Here is a 13079-nt window from a genome sequence, read left to right as displayed (position 1 = left end):
GCTGAAGGAACAGGGTGGGAGTTGGGTCAGCTTTGGAGAGGAGCAGGGCTGACATCACTTCCAGGTGCTGCATCCTGCTGGATGAATCACAGGATCACTGAGGGTGGAAAAGACCTCCAAGATCGAGTCCAACCTTTGTTCCCCACCTTGTCAGCCACACCAGATCACATCCAGTTGTTCCCGGAGCAATTCCCTGAGCTGTTTCTCTGGAAGCTGTGGGTGTGACTGTGCTTTGTTAACCCCGTGACAGGGTGAGAAGGAGCTGCCCTCTCCTGCCAACCCTCCTGCCCAACGTCCCATCATGGAATCACTGAGGTTGGAAAAGCCCTCTAAGGTCATAGAATCCAACCGTCCCCCCAGCACTGCCATGCCCACCCCTGATCCATGTCCCCAAATGCCACATCCACAAGGCTTTTAAACCCTTGCAGTGGGATCCCTCTGCTCACTCAGGTGAGGCCCCACCTGCAGAACTGCTCCTAACTCTGCTCCCAGCACAAGCAGGACCTCGAGGTGTTGGAGAGAGTCCAGAGGAGGCACCAGGATGAGCAGAGGGATGGAGCAGCTCTGATGGGAGGAAGGGCTGGGAGAGCTGGGATTGTTCAGCCTGGAGAAGAGAAGCTTTGGGGTGATGTGGCCTTCCAGGACCTGAAGGAGGCAACAAGATGGAGAAGGACTGTTAGCAAGGCACGGAGAGACAGGACAAGGGGGAATGGCTTCAAATAGAAACAAAGTAGGTTTACATTGGATATTAGGAAAAAATTCCTGTCCATGAAGGTGGTGAGACCCTGACAGAGAGTACTCAGAGAAGCTGAGGCTGCCCCTGGATCCCTGGGAGCGTCCAAGGCTGGGTTGGAGGGGGCTTGGACCACCCTGGGATGGTGGAAGGTGTCCCTGCCCATGGCAGGAAGTTGGAATGAGGTGAGCTTTAAGGCACCTTAGAACCCAAACCATCCCATGATTCTGATCCTCTGGTGACTCCACCACAGCCATGGTGGAGTTCCATGGATCAAGTTCCATGCTTGATCACCCTCTGGTGAAGAAATTTTCCAATATCCATCCTGAACTTCTCCTGATCCCTAAACCTCTCACATATTTCCTCACCCAAGGCACTTTCTGATGTGCCTCAGGCCCTCAGAAGAAACACACCTGCACCTGAGCCCAGCTGCAGAGTCTGGCCAGGCACGGATCAGGAGCAGAGCTGGTGCCTGGAGATAACACATGTGTCTGGAGAGAACAGAATTTTCACACTCTGTGGCTGGGCTACTTGAGTATTGTAACATTTTACCTGTGTACACTCATGTTTTAGCACCAAAATTTTACAGACACCAGCAAAAGAGAAGGAAACAGAATGATTGAGGTGGGAAGAGACCTCTGGATGTCACCTGGTCCAAATGCAGTGTCTGGAGTAGTGAAGGATAAGTGGAAGCAGAAATTAAATCCTTGTGTCCTGGGCCACACTAATGTGAAAATCACAATAATAAGTTCTAAAGTCCTCAGATTTATCTCTGAAATAATCAGTGTTCACAGCAAGCCCTGGGGCTGGAGAGGTTACTCTGGGGGTGCAGCACTTGAGGAGACTGAGAAGAATAAATTAAAAGAAGCCCATGTGGGGTCCTCTAGCCTTGGGTCCCTCCTAAACAGGGCAGACAATGCTGGCATCTTCCTGGAAAAGCTTTTTGACATTCTGATGCATCCTTTTTAATTCATCAATAAATCCCTCTTTATTTGATCATCCAAATTTCCCTGAAATCCTGATTTCCCCAGAGCATCTTGCTAAAAGTGCAAAACTAGAGGGAGAAAAAAAAAAAAAAGAACAAGAGAGGAGAAAGCACTAGTCCTTTTCTCTTTAATGAGTTCATTTGCTGGTGTTCAACTCACAGATTGGCTACTGATGTTAAATTAGCTGGTTAAATTAGCTAATTATGGAAAATGTGTACAATACTCTCCATTTGGGACAACTGGCAGGGAACAGCTTCTCAGCTAAACTGGTGAAGTTACTTTTTAGACCAAAGAAATTAGAAATAAAGGAAATATTCAAATCAATCAGTGGCCACTGCTCAGTATCCTGAGTGCCCAAAATTCAGTATTTGAGCAGCCTGGTCTGGTGGAAGGTGTCCCTGCCCATGGCAGGGGGTTGGAATGAGATTATCTTTAGGGTCCCTTTCACCCCAAAATGTTCTGGAATTCTTTGAGTGAACCAGTCATATGTTTTTGAGGGAGCTGCATTAATTTAATACATGATATATTTTTACATTTGAACATGCCTGACTACAGGCTGTGTCTGTGTTTGCACTCACTTTACACCTGGCAGTAAATGGGAGGGTTCCTGCTGGTCTGGTGTCAATGGATACTCAGGAATTCTGGATTCTCTTCCTGGCTCTGCAACACCCTTGGCTTGGGAAAGTTAGAACCATAAAATTAGTAAAGCTGGAAAAGAATTTCAAGATCATGAAGTCCAACCTTCAATTGAATGCCCACTAAACCATATCACAAAGTGACTACAGTTTTTTTAACACTTCCAGGGATGGGGACTCCACCACTGCCCTGGGCAGCTGTGTCAGGGCTGGACAACCCTTTCAGGTAAGAAATCTTTCCTAATATCCAATCTAAACCTGCCCTGGGCCAGCCTGAGGCCGTTCCCTCTCTCCTGTCCCTGTTCCCTGGAGCACAGCCCGACCCCCCCGGCTGTCCCCTCCTGCCAGGGACTTGTGCAGAGCCACCAGGGCCCCTGAGCCTCCTCTGCTCCAGGCTCAGCCCCTGCCCAGCTCCCTCAGCCCCTCCTGCTTCTCCATTCCCTTCCCAGCTCCCTCAGTCCCTCCTGCTTCTCCAGACCCTTCCCAGCTCCAGTCCCTTCCCTGGACATGCTCCAGCCCCTCAGTGGCTTTCTGTCATGAGGAGCCCAAAACAGCCCCCAGGGTTTGAGGTGCCTCAGCTGGAAGGGGATTTTACCTTGGGCAAGTGCAGCCCAATAAATGCAATTGATTCAATTCTTGGAGTACACAAGCTGATCCTAATGACTCCTCCTATCCCTCTGTGCCTTTTGCATTCAGGCACCACACAGAAATTCCTTTGACTGGCATTTGTTGACACTTGAGCATAAATTTACACTTTTTGCTGCCTGTGAAAGCCAGCAGATCTCATTAAAAACCGATATTGATACACCTTCGTGCCACCTTGCTCAGCATGCAAATTCAATTTCTCCTTGTTGCCATACCCTGTTGAGTAAACATATGTCATGGCCTTTGAGGCTGAACGTGGCAGATGTCTAATTGACCTGAATAAATTTCCAGCACACACCACGATGGGTCACTGGAAGGTCCTAGAATCCCCTACCAAATTTTAATCAAACCTCACGAGACCAACAAGTGAATGCAGAGATGAGTTGTGTGATGCAGCAAATGCATCTAGAACCACAGGTGATTAATTCAACCCAAATTTTCTCCTCCTGGAGCTTCAGAGGACTTTGCTGGCTGCAAGGCAGGGAAGAGGTTGAAGCAGAGCCAGGTGGATCCCATCCCAGCAACATCATGGAAGATTTCTCCCTCCAGAGGGAGTGGTCCTTGTTAGGGAGGAGATATTGTGAATAGACCTGTCATGGAATGAAATTTCATCAAAGATCAGAGCCAGAAAGCCACAAAACCCTGTAGGACAGAAGTAATGAGCTGTCTGCCCTTGGAGGAGAGCCAGAACCAGACATATCCCAAATAATTCTTCAGCTTGAGCTTCCTCTTGCAGCTACCTGCTGGAGTGATGGAATGTGTGCTCCCAGCCCAGAATGTTGGAATGCAGATGTAGCTGGAACTTATGTTAAAATAGTTTTAAAAGAACCAGGGTCACGTCAAGCCTTGGCTCCAAATGTGGTCGAAATTCTGAGGTTGACTGTGTGGGCCTGGGACATCACCCCAGCTTTTTGTCACCTCCCCCTAATTAACCCATTCAGCCAAGACTGAGGCTTCTTATTCCAGCAGCACCTGCTTGTGCCACCACGCTGTGCAAACCAATTTGCAAATATGCAAATTAAAGCATATTTGCTGCTTGCCTTGAAGAGTTTACAGTCCTCATCAGTAATTCAAGGGACAAGTCTGGAAAGAAGAGGTGCCCAGCAAACAGGAATTCCATTTCCATAGAATTAAGATGATTCACAGGAAAGTAAGAAAAGGTGGAGAAACAAAGGCATGGAACAATTTAGGTTTGTGCTTCCAAGCCTGTAAGGAACCAGTACCAGGTAAGGAGAGGACTCAGGAGTGGGATGGGTCCCAAAAATGACCACGGAATCAGGGAATGACTGGACCAGCATCTCACTGAACTTGGGGTATTCCACATGAACAAGGAGCTTTTGTCAGTTTTCATCAGGTTTAGTGAAATTTCCCATTTCATCCAAGTTTTTCTTTCTGTTGAGGAATCTTGTGATTGAAGCAGATGAAATGGCCTTTGAGCCTGCCAGGAAAATTTGCCTCCACTTCTGACCACGAAAAGCCTCAGAGCTGCTGCACGAGCTGAATGTGCCTTTGGGAAATTTAATCAGATCCTTTTTGTCATGGCTTCCAAAGCAGAATGAAAAATTGGGCGCCTGACAGAAATCTACCAGGTTGGAGCAGGGAAGGCTGGGAGAAGGTAAAACACAAAAATGTGTGTTTGCTGCTTCCTGCATTATTGCTGCATTAGAGGTGTCAATCTGCCACGGAAATTCGGGATGCAGAGCTGGTGGATTCAGATTCAGCAAAGCCCATTACATTTACAAAAGCTCAGGAGAGATGTCCCAGCAAGACAGTGATGTAATAACTACACGAAAATGTATTTTCAAAAAGATGGGCCCTTGGCTAAACTGTGTGCACCAGGGGATCTCTCAGCAGAAAGCTTCACTTATTACTTTCTTAAAATCCTTATTACATTTCCAGCTCTATAAAAACTGAGTAATTACTGTCTTCAATTACCTCTTGGCGCCAACTTGATTAATGTCCTTTACACCGATTGCTTTGTGAACTGTTGGAGAGAAAAGATGATCTGGGTCAACTCTATAAATGACTTTTTCAATGCCTTGTTAAGCTGAAAAGTAAGAACTTGTGTCTCAGGGAAGGGTCATCACCTGGTTGCTCTGAGGTGCTGGAATGGATGGACAGGTGGAAGCCAGATTTTAAAATCAGGGTCTAAAATTTTGGTGATCCAGTGGATCAGCCTTTCAAAGTTGGTTTTCTCTCTTTCCCTGCAGATTCCCCTGCTCTAAATCCCTGGCCCTGAGGCTGCAGAGATGGCACTAAGTGGGAGGATCAATGGTTGTCTGTTCTGGCTTTAATAATTAAAGCTATTGAGCCGTTATGTCTTGGATCAACAAACAGGGCTCACAGGTCACTCTGCCTGGCCTTGTAAATTGATTATTTTTCTACAGACAGCATTAGGGTCAGGGGGTTTGCCTGACCTGTTCTCCCAGGTCTGGCTATAAACAACTGCTGATTGGGACCATCTGGCCACGCTTTGGCTCAGGCCATTCATTATTCTCAGCACAAAAAGACTTTTCTCCGGCAGCAGAAGTGAGCAGTGTGTCAGCACCCTCGAGCAGGGATCATGGAACGGGACAGCAAACAGGATTTGCTGCTGGTGTAGTTCTACTACAACCTCAGGATCTGATAGCTCATTAAAATCCTGAATTCTCTCTGTTGGCCCAAGTCATTTTGGGACCTGAGTGCTGTGAGTAGCTGGGCAAGTGCCCCAGGAAACTTCAGCAGCTGCACATCTCCTGATTCAGCACCCAGTGCTGGCAATGAGGAAAACACAGGAATTTCTTGAACTGCCAGGGAATGATCTGGAAGCGGTAGAAGGAAGGTGGGAGAGGAACACAGCCACTTGTTGGAGACACTTCTTAATAACTCAAACTGCCCTAAGAAATCTCACTCTGCCACGTGGCCTCCTGCCCCACAGAGCCCCACTCCCATTCCCATTCCCATTCCCATTCCCATTCCCATTCCCATTCCCACTGGTATCTGGCCAGCCACTGGGAGGAAGGCTAAGCCAAGTCCTGAAAGAGGAGGGTTGGGTCTCCTGGAGTGGCTGCTGGCTCTTTCCCTCAACACAGCAGGGAACAATCCATGGAGCATTCCAGAACCCAGGCTGAGCCTTTCCCTCACATCACAATCTCCCTTTTTCCTTACAAAATCAGCCAAGCACTTGTCCTAAATTCCTGATCCCGGCGTTTTTGTGGAGCCATCTCTTCTCCAAAGGTTCCCACACCACGGGCCACTTGAGGCAACTCCAAGTCCCCACATGGGCAGCGTGTCCTGGGAAGTGCAACCACACGTGGACACCTCCAGCTAAGGACCCCACTTTTTGCTGCCAGCTGATTTTTGGGTTCACCTGGGTCATGACCTTGAAAGAACCCCAGCTGGCAGGCTCTAGTTTTAACCCATAGAGCCAATTACCAGCAGCACTAATTAGAGGGATGCTGAGCTAAACACTCATTTCTGCTGTGTCTCAGGCAGGGCTTGCAGCTGGCTCTGAGCATCACGTTGTGGATGCTGCCCCTTTCTCTGCCTCCCCAAACAGCTTTTAAAGCTCCCCCAGGCACATCCACATGGTCTGCAGCCACTCTCTGATTGCAGCAGGAATGTTTTCATTATGATCCAAGCCTCAGAGACACATTCCAAACCTCTGGCTCTTCCTCCTGTCCAGCTTCCATGTGGCAGGAGAAGGTCAGCCTGAAAACACTTTGTAATTGCTGAGGATTAATGTTGTTTTGCAATGCCAAATCCACTTCCGAGTTGCCAAAGGTCTTCTTTGCACAGAGGATTTTCAAGCAGAGACAATGGGAAATGTGCTCCTTGCAGCAGAGTAGAACAATTCCCAGCAGAACATTAGCCTGTGCTTGGGTTTCGTTCTGTTATAATCTCACCTGTCTGTACTTTGATGTTTAACTCCAAGCTGTCCCCTCTCATTCCCTCATAAAGCCACAGTGCCACTCTCCTAATCAGGGCTTTCTGCACCCCTCATTCTCAGCCTGAATTGTCTCCCTTTTCCTTTGATACCTGCATGAGTTTGGAACACTTTAATTTTACCTGGCTTAATGCCAGATCTCAATTTTTCTTTTTTTTTTTTCTTTTTTTTCTTTCTTTTTTTTTAATTTTTGTTCATTTTCACTCATTTAACTTCAGCCTGGGACTGAAGGAGCCTCACTGATTTCAGTGTGGGGTTGTGTGGTCCCCAAGAGGGGAGGAGTGAGAAGAACTGCTCAAGGCTGGATGAGTGCTCTATTCCCTGTGCTACCACCACAGGACGCCACTCCTTCCTGTGACAGTGAGCTGTGCTCATCTCAGTGTGTATTGGATGGGAAAAGGGTGACAACACCAGATTTTTTTTAAGTGGGAGGCAGGACTCGCCTCATTCTGGCTGAGAATAAGGGCAGTGAGCAGCTGGGGTAAAGAGGCTTCTCTAGTTGCACAATGAGAACTTTCTGTCTCAAGGGATGGTTAATGGTGGAAATGTTGGAATTTAGAGAACCTGCAGGGATTTTAAAAAAAGAATTTTGCTGCATTCCCAAGATCCATTATCACGGACACCTTCCAGAGGAGAGAGCTGGACCCAGAGGTCCCAGGTGTGTGCCAGCCCAGCTGCTCCATTTGCTGTGATCCTTGGAGGCTCCAGGCTCCTCTCTGTATTCCCGGCTCTCTCCCAGCTCAGGGAGAACTGAGCACGTGGAGACACCGTGGAAAGAAGGAACCCAAACAAGGGAAAATAATCTCTAGATTTTGTTTTCCTTCTGCAGCATGTTGATTTATATTTCCAGCCGTGGTGGGAATAAAGTTCTCATAGATATTCCAGCCCCTTTTTATTCCGTGGAAGCAGGGGAACATTAACTTTATAAATACACTGAGGAATGTCTCTACCCCCATGGCTCTTCCTGCAACTTCTGTACTCACTGAACTAAACCCACTTCAGACAAGCAGCTTCTTGCTGAAGAGGCTGCAGCATTTCGCAAAGGTTCCAAAATTTACTGAGCTCATAATGACCACAGCTGGTTGCCAAGACTGTGATTGAGAGACCGAGAGGTTCATAACCCAAGGCTACAAACTTATTGCTTCTTCCCTTGGAAAAATGAAAGGGAGGCTGTGTTTATGTCCTCTGGTTCCTTTCTACCTCGGTGTGAAAAGCACACAGCAAAGGCTGTGCACTGTTCTGCACTTTTCAACCCTTCTTGTCTGCCTGAATCCATGGCTGCCCTGTTTAATGCCATGAGCATGGCTGGGTGGGGCCACTCTGCTCCCTGGGACAGTGATCCATGAGGGAACCTTGCTATCAATACAGAGAATTTCAGGAGAGCACAAACCTAGCATGGATATTTGTTGTTATCACATGCAGGTTCTGTAGCCCCCAACACAAGGATTTTGACCTCAGTTTGATGAGGGTGTCACAAGCACAGGGACAGAAGAAGGTGGAGAGGTCTGGAGATCTTTTACCACAGTGGCACCAAATCACAGCATCATGGAATGATTTGGGTGAGAAGGGACCTTAGAGCACATCCAGTGGCACCCCCTGCCATGGCAGGGACACCTTCCACCATCCCAGAGTGCTCCAAGCCCCATCCCTTGGGCACTGCCAGGGATCCAGGGGCAGCCACAGTTGCTCCAGGAATTCCAGCCCAGCCAGGAATTCCCTCCCCATATCCCATCCATCCCTTCCCTCTGGCAGAGTAAATCCATTCCCCCTTGTTCTAACACTCCATACCTCTGTCCAAAGTCCCTCTCCAGTTTTCTTGCAGGCCCAGGAAATGGCTGAAGGTCTGAGGAAGGTAAAAAAGGACACATGGGACACAATTTCAGTCAGAAGAACAATTTCTGTTGGGACAGGTATGATTGGGTGAGCAGCCTGTCAGCAGATCTTTCTCAGTGGCAATTTCCTCTGCAGGACTCACTGCATCAAGTCACTTCACCTAAATTATGAAAGAAGTAAGAAAAAGTCACCACATGTTCACTTTAAGAGCACTGAAACCAAATTGTGGGTTCCACAATTTCCATTTCAGCCTTCACTGAGGTGTATTTTATTATCCTGCTTAATTATGCTACATAAATCTCCACTATGCTACGGTTAAAATGTGGCCTCTGCCCTGATGAGTTTATAATTCAAATAGATGAGGTGCATGAGTTAAGGAGAAAGATCTAACACAGGAACCAGCAGCACAATGATTTGTAAATTTAGGTTGTGTCACTACAATTTTAAAAATATCAATGCTGTTTAGTGAAAACATTAGGAAAATGTGAAGATGAAGGAAGAGGGGACACAGTGGGAAGCAGGAGATGATTTGGGGAAGGATGGGGAATGGAGGGTGGCAGTGAAAGGGTGATGAAAGACAGCAAAAGGAGCAGCTGAATGGCCTTCAGTGCCCGGTCATCTCCAGCCCCTGCTCTGACAGACACCTCTTAGTTTGTGGGAAATCCCTGTTACTTGTGCTGATCTAATTTTTCACCAGACCCCTGGAGCTGGGTGCTCCTTGAAATGTTTTTCTTCCCCAAACGCATAAAGATCATGAGAAAAAAATGATATTATATTGTAGGAGTTGCCTTTCCTGAAGGGGAATTGTTACACAGCAACAGCAGTCACACCAATGCCGTTTTTAACGCAGAGATGAGGAGACCTTTTAGTTCATTTTATCACATTACATTTCATTTTATAGTTGTACAGCAGGTAACACTTCATTTTCTTGCTGAGCATTTACTATTGCCTGACCAGACTTTCAATGGGAACCACAAAACCTCTGCTGAATCATTTGGATACACCACCACCTCTAGGAACTTTTCAGGTGCACTGACAGCTTAAATTCCTGCAATTCCAAGTGATTCTCACAAGAGACCCATCTTTCTTATGTTCCAAAGGTCATGTGGACCTCAAAGGTCACCTCTGCTCCACTGACATCTTTTAAAGTGCTGTCAGATCTTTTGGTGACTGAAAGATTATGGGTGAAACAGCCCAAAATCTCCCACCCTGCCGTGTCTCCAACCCTGCAGTGGTGAAGGAGTCGTGGGGTTCATCTGCAAAGATCTGTCTTGCTGATTTTGTCCTTCTTGCTGACAGAAAAAAATTGAAGCCATCAGTCTTCAGCCTTATTCAGTGCCCACGGAACACTGCTGTGCAATAAAGTTGATTTAAGTCTGTTCCTGTAGATTTGGTGCTTCACTTGGCCTTTTATCACAAGACTTTCAAAGCCTGCAGCTCTCTGAGCATCCTCACTCTGCCCACAAACCCTTCACACCACCAAATATTTGGGAATTGCTATCACTGGCTTCTTGCAGGTTGGTTGCTGCTCAACGGGTTCCAGATTGGAACTCTGAGGATGCCTGATGGGTTTGTCCAGAAATTTTAGATTTGCCCAGCCTGAGAGTCAGGGAGGTTCAGGGTTCACCTTCCCCACCAAACTGGAATAATTCCAACGTGATGCATTGTGAAGTTTTTGGGCAAGGAGAAAGTCAAACCCTTCTCCATCGCCTAAGCTGCAGAGCTGAGTTTGGGCACATAAAATCCTGGAATTGTTGAGGTTGGAAAAGACTTTTAAAGTCATCAAGTCCAACTGTCAGCCCAGCACCACCATGTTCCCCATTAAACTGTGCCCTCAAGTGCCCCATCCTCACATTTTTTGAACACTTCCAGGGTTGGTCAGTCCATAACTGCCCTGGGCAGCCTGCTGTAATTCTTTACAACCTTTCCCATGAAAAAAAAATCCTAATATCCAATATAAACATCCCCTGGCACAGCCTGAGGCTGTTTCCTCTCATCCTGACCTCATGCTGTCCCAGGCATGGGCAGGGATCACAGCAGTGTCAGGGTGAATTTAACTGGCACCATCAAAGGCAACAGAGCCAAAAACCATCAGCCACATGTGACAGACACAGGATCATTGAAGCTCAGAGTGGAATATTGCAGTACAGAGGTCTGAAGGGCTTTTTCTTAAAGAAACTCTCCAAAACAAACCCTTTTTCTGCCTGATTTCTATTTTTTAGTGAAAGTGAAGGACAAGAAGGTGCTGGTCAAACAGTGGCTCAGATTTCTAACAGCAGTGTGGGAAGCCCTTTCAAAGGCACCTCTCATTCTCTGTAAAATCCCCGAATCATTTGGGTTGGAAAAGACCTCCAAGACCATCAACTCCAACCTGTGACTGAGCCCCACCTTGTCCCCCACTAAGTGCCACCTCCAGGCCTTCCTTGGACACCTCCGGGGTGGGGACTCCACCACCTCCCTGAGCACTCATTGCAATGCCTGACAACCCTTTTCCATGAAAAAATTCCTCCTGATGTCCAAACTGAACGTTCCCTGGTGCAGCTTGAGGCTGTTTCCTCTCATCCCACCACTTGTTCCCTGGGAACAGAGCCTGACCAGGCAATTGGTCCTTTGAATATCCTCCAAAGTTTCTGTGTTGAGCTGCAGACTGAGCACAGATCACTCCAGTTTCTTCCCCTCTTGGCAGCAAATCCTTGAGATTGTCAGGTAAGTGGGGACTGTTGTGTGCTTGATTTTAGCATCTGTGGGCCACAGTTCCTGCTGTGAAACGGGGCTTGTGGTGCCTGTCAGTGACAGATTTACTTTGTCAAAAGCTCTCTAGAAGTACAACAACCATGGTATTATCCTGCTCTTATATCACCTCAGAGCAAATTAAATTTGAGGCCAGCAGGACTGTTCAGCAGCTGAATCTTGTGCCCCATTTTCTGCAAGACAAGCCTTGAAATTGGCTGGCTGATGTCTCATTTCAGAAGGATTGATACCAGCACTGCTTCCCTTGGAAATACAAGAGCACGTTGCTGGTACCAGGAGTTTTACTCACTTCAGCTCAAGTTCTTCTTGTTTCTCTTGCCTGGAGCTTCTACTTACACAAAGCAGAAAATATCCAAAGCTGCATGAAATATTTCTGTGAGCACTGGAATTTCTTATCTCCAGCATTTGTCGTGCTCAGCTGCTTGTGATTTGAGGGTTTTTCCTGGGATTGAGGCATCCATTAACTCTTCCTCCCAAATTTGCTGGGATAGATGATCCAAGTGGTTCCAACTCCCTCTCAGTGCCAGCAGGAATTCTGGGACTTTCTTTTCTGTCTGGGACTTTTCTTTCCAGCCACCTGTTTTCCCCCAGACTGTAAGAATTTAGGCTTGGATATCACTCGAGGCAAGAGCTGATGGCCCACAAATCCTCAAGTCAAAACATGAGGAACTTAATGGAGCTGGGTTAAGAGAAGTTTGTGGGTGGGAACTAAAAACTTCTTTACAGAAGGGGGGGAAAAAAACCACAATTAAACATGGGAGAGTTGGAATGGGAGTGTTGTTTTTTATGTCTCTTATATACCCAAAGTTTTCCACGGTTCCAAAGGAAGATTAAGACTTAAGGATTTTAATTTCAAGAAGCCAACAAGCAGCCTGCGCTTGTTCACCTGAGGACTTGGAAATGCCTCTGGATAATTGTAAAAACAGCATTCCCTTAGTGAGGATAAGTAAAATAAAGGGGGAAAAATAAGCCAAATAACTGGATTTTGTTTTTTAATGGTTAAGAGAAGGAGAACATCCTCTCTCACAGCACTTTACCTGCCTGTGAAGAGCAACGCCTCACACCTGCTCTGCTTTCCTTCAGGGACTGCATTACCACAGGTTCTGTGGCTTTGACACTGCAAAAGCAGCAATATTTTTCCACTTAACTTAATTTTAGCTATTATTTTTCTGCAGCAGCAGAACACAGCGCAACATGGGAAATGTCAGGAGGCAAAAAACAATAAGGAGACATTTGAATCATATCTCTGCCTTGATTCCCAGCATTGAGCCAGGCAACTTCTTCTCATGCCCCAGGAGCTTCTTCTTATTCACAGAGACAAAAAAAATTGATGGCAGCTATGTGCTGGAAGTGCAGAAATTCCAAAAAACAACATCATCCAGCTTTAGTTAACACTTATTTAATGGTAAATAGGAATAACAAGGTCATCCAGATATGTGAATAATCCTAGAGCCAAATCCTGATGTTTCAGCACACTTGTACTCAATTCTTTACTCAGGCAATTTGGCAAAGCTTGGTAAAGCTTCATAAGAAAACCAGAATTATTTGGAAGAAGGGAGTGGCTGGAACCT

This window comes from Passer montanus, unplaced genomic scaffold, assembly GCF_014805655.1.
Source record: "Passer montanus isolate IOZ18808 unplaced genomic scaffold, ASM1480565v1 scaffold135, whole genome shotgun sequence".
Taxonomy (NCBI): Eukaryota; Metazoa; Chordata; class Aves; order Passeriformes; family Passeridae; genus Passer; species Passer montanus.
This window is presented reverse-complemented; position numbering follows the sequence as displayed.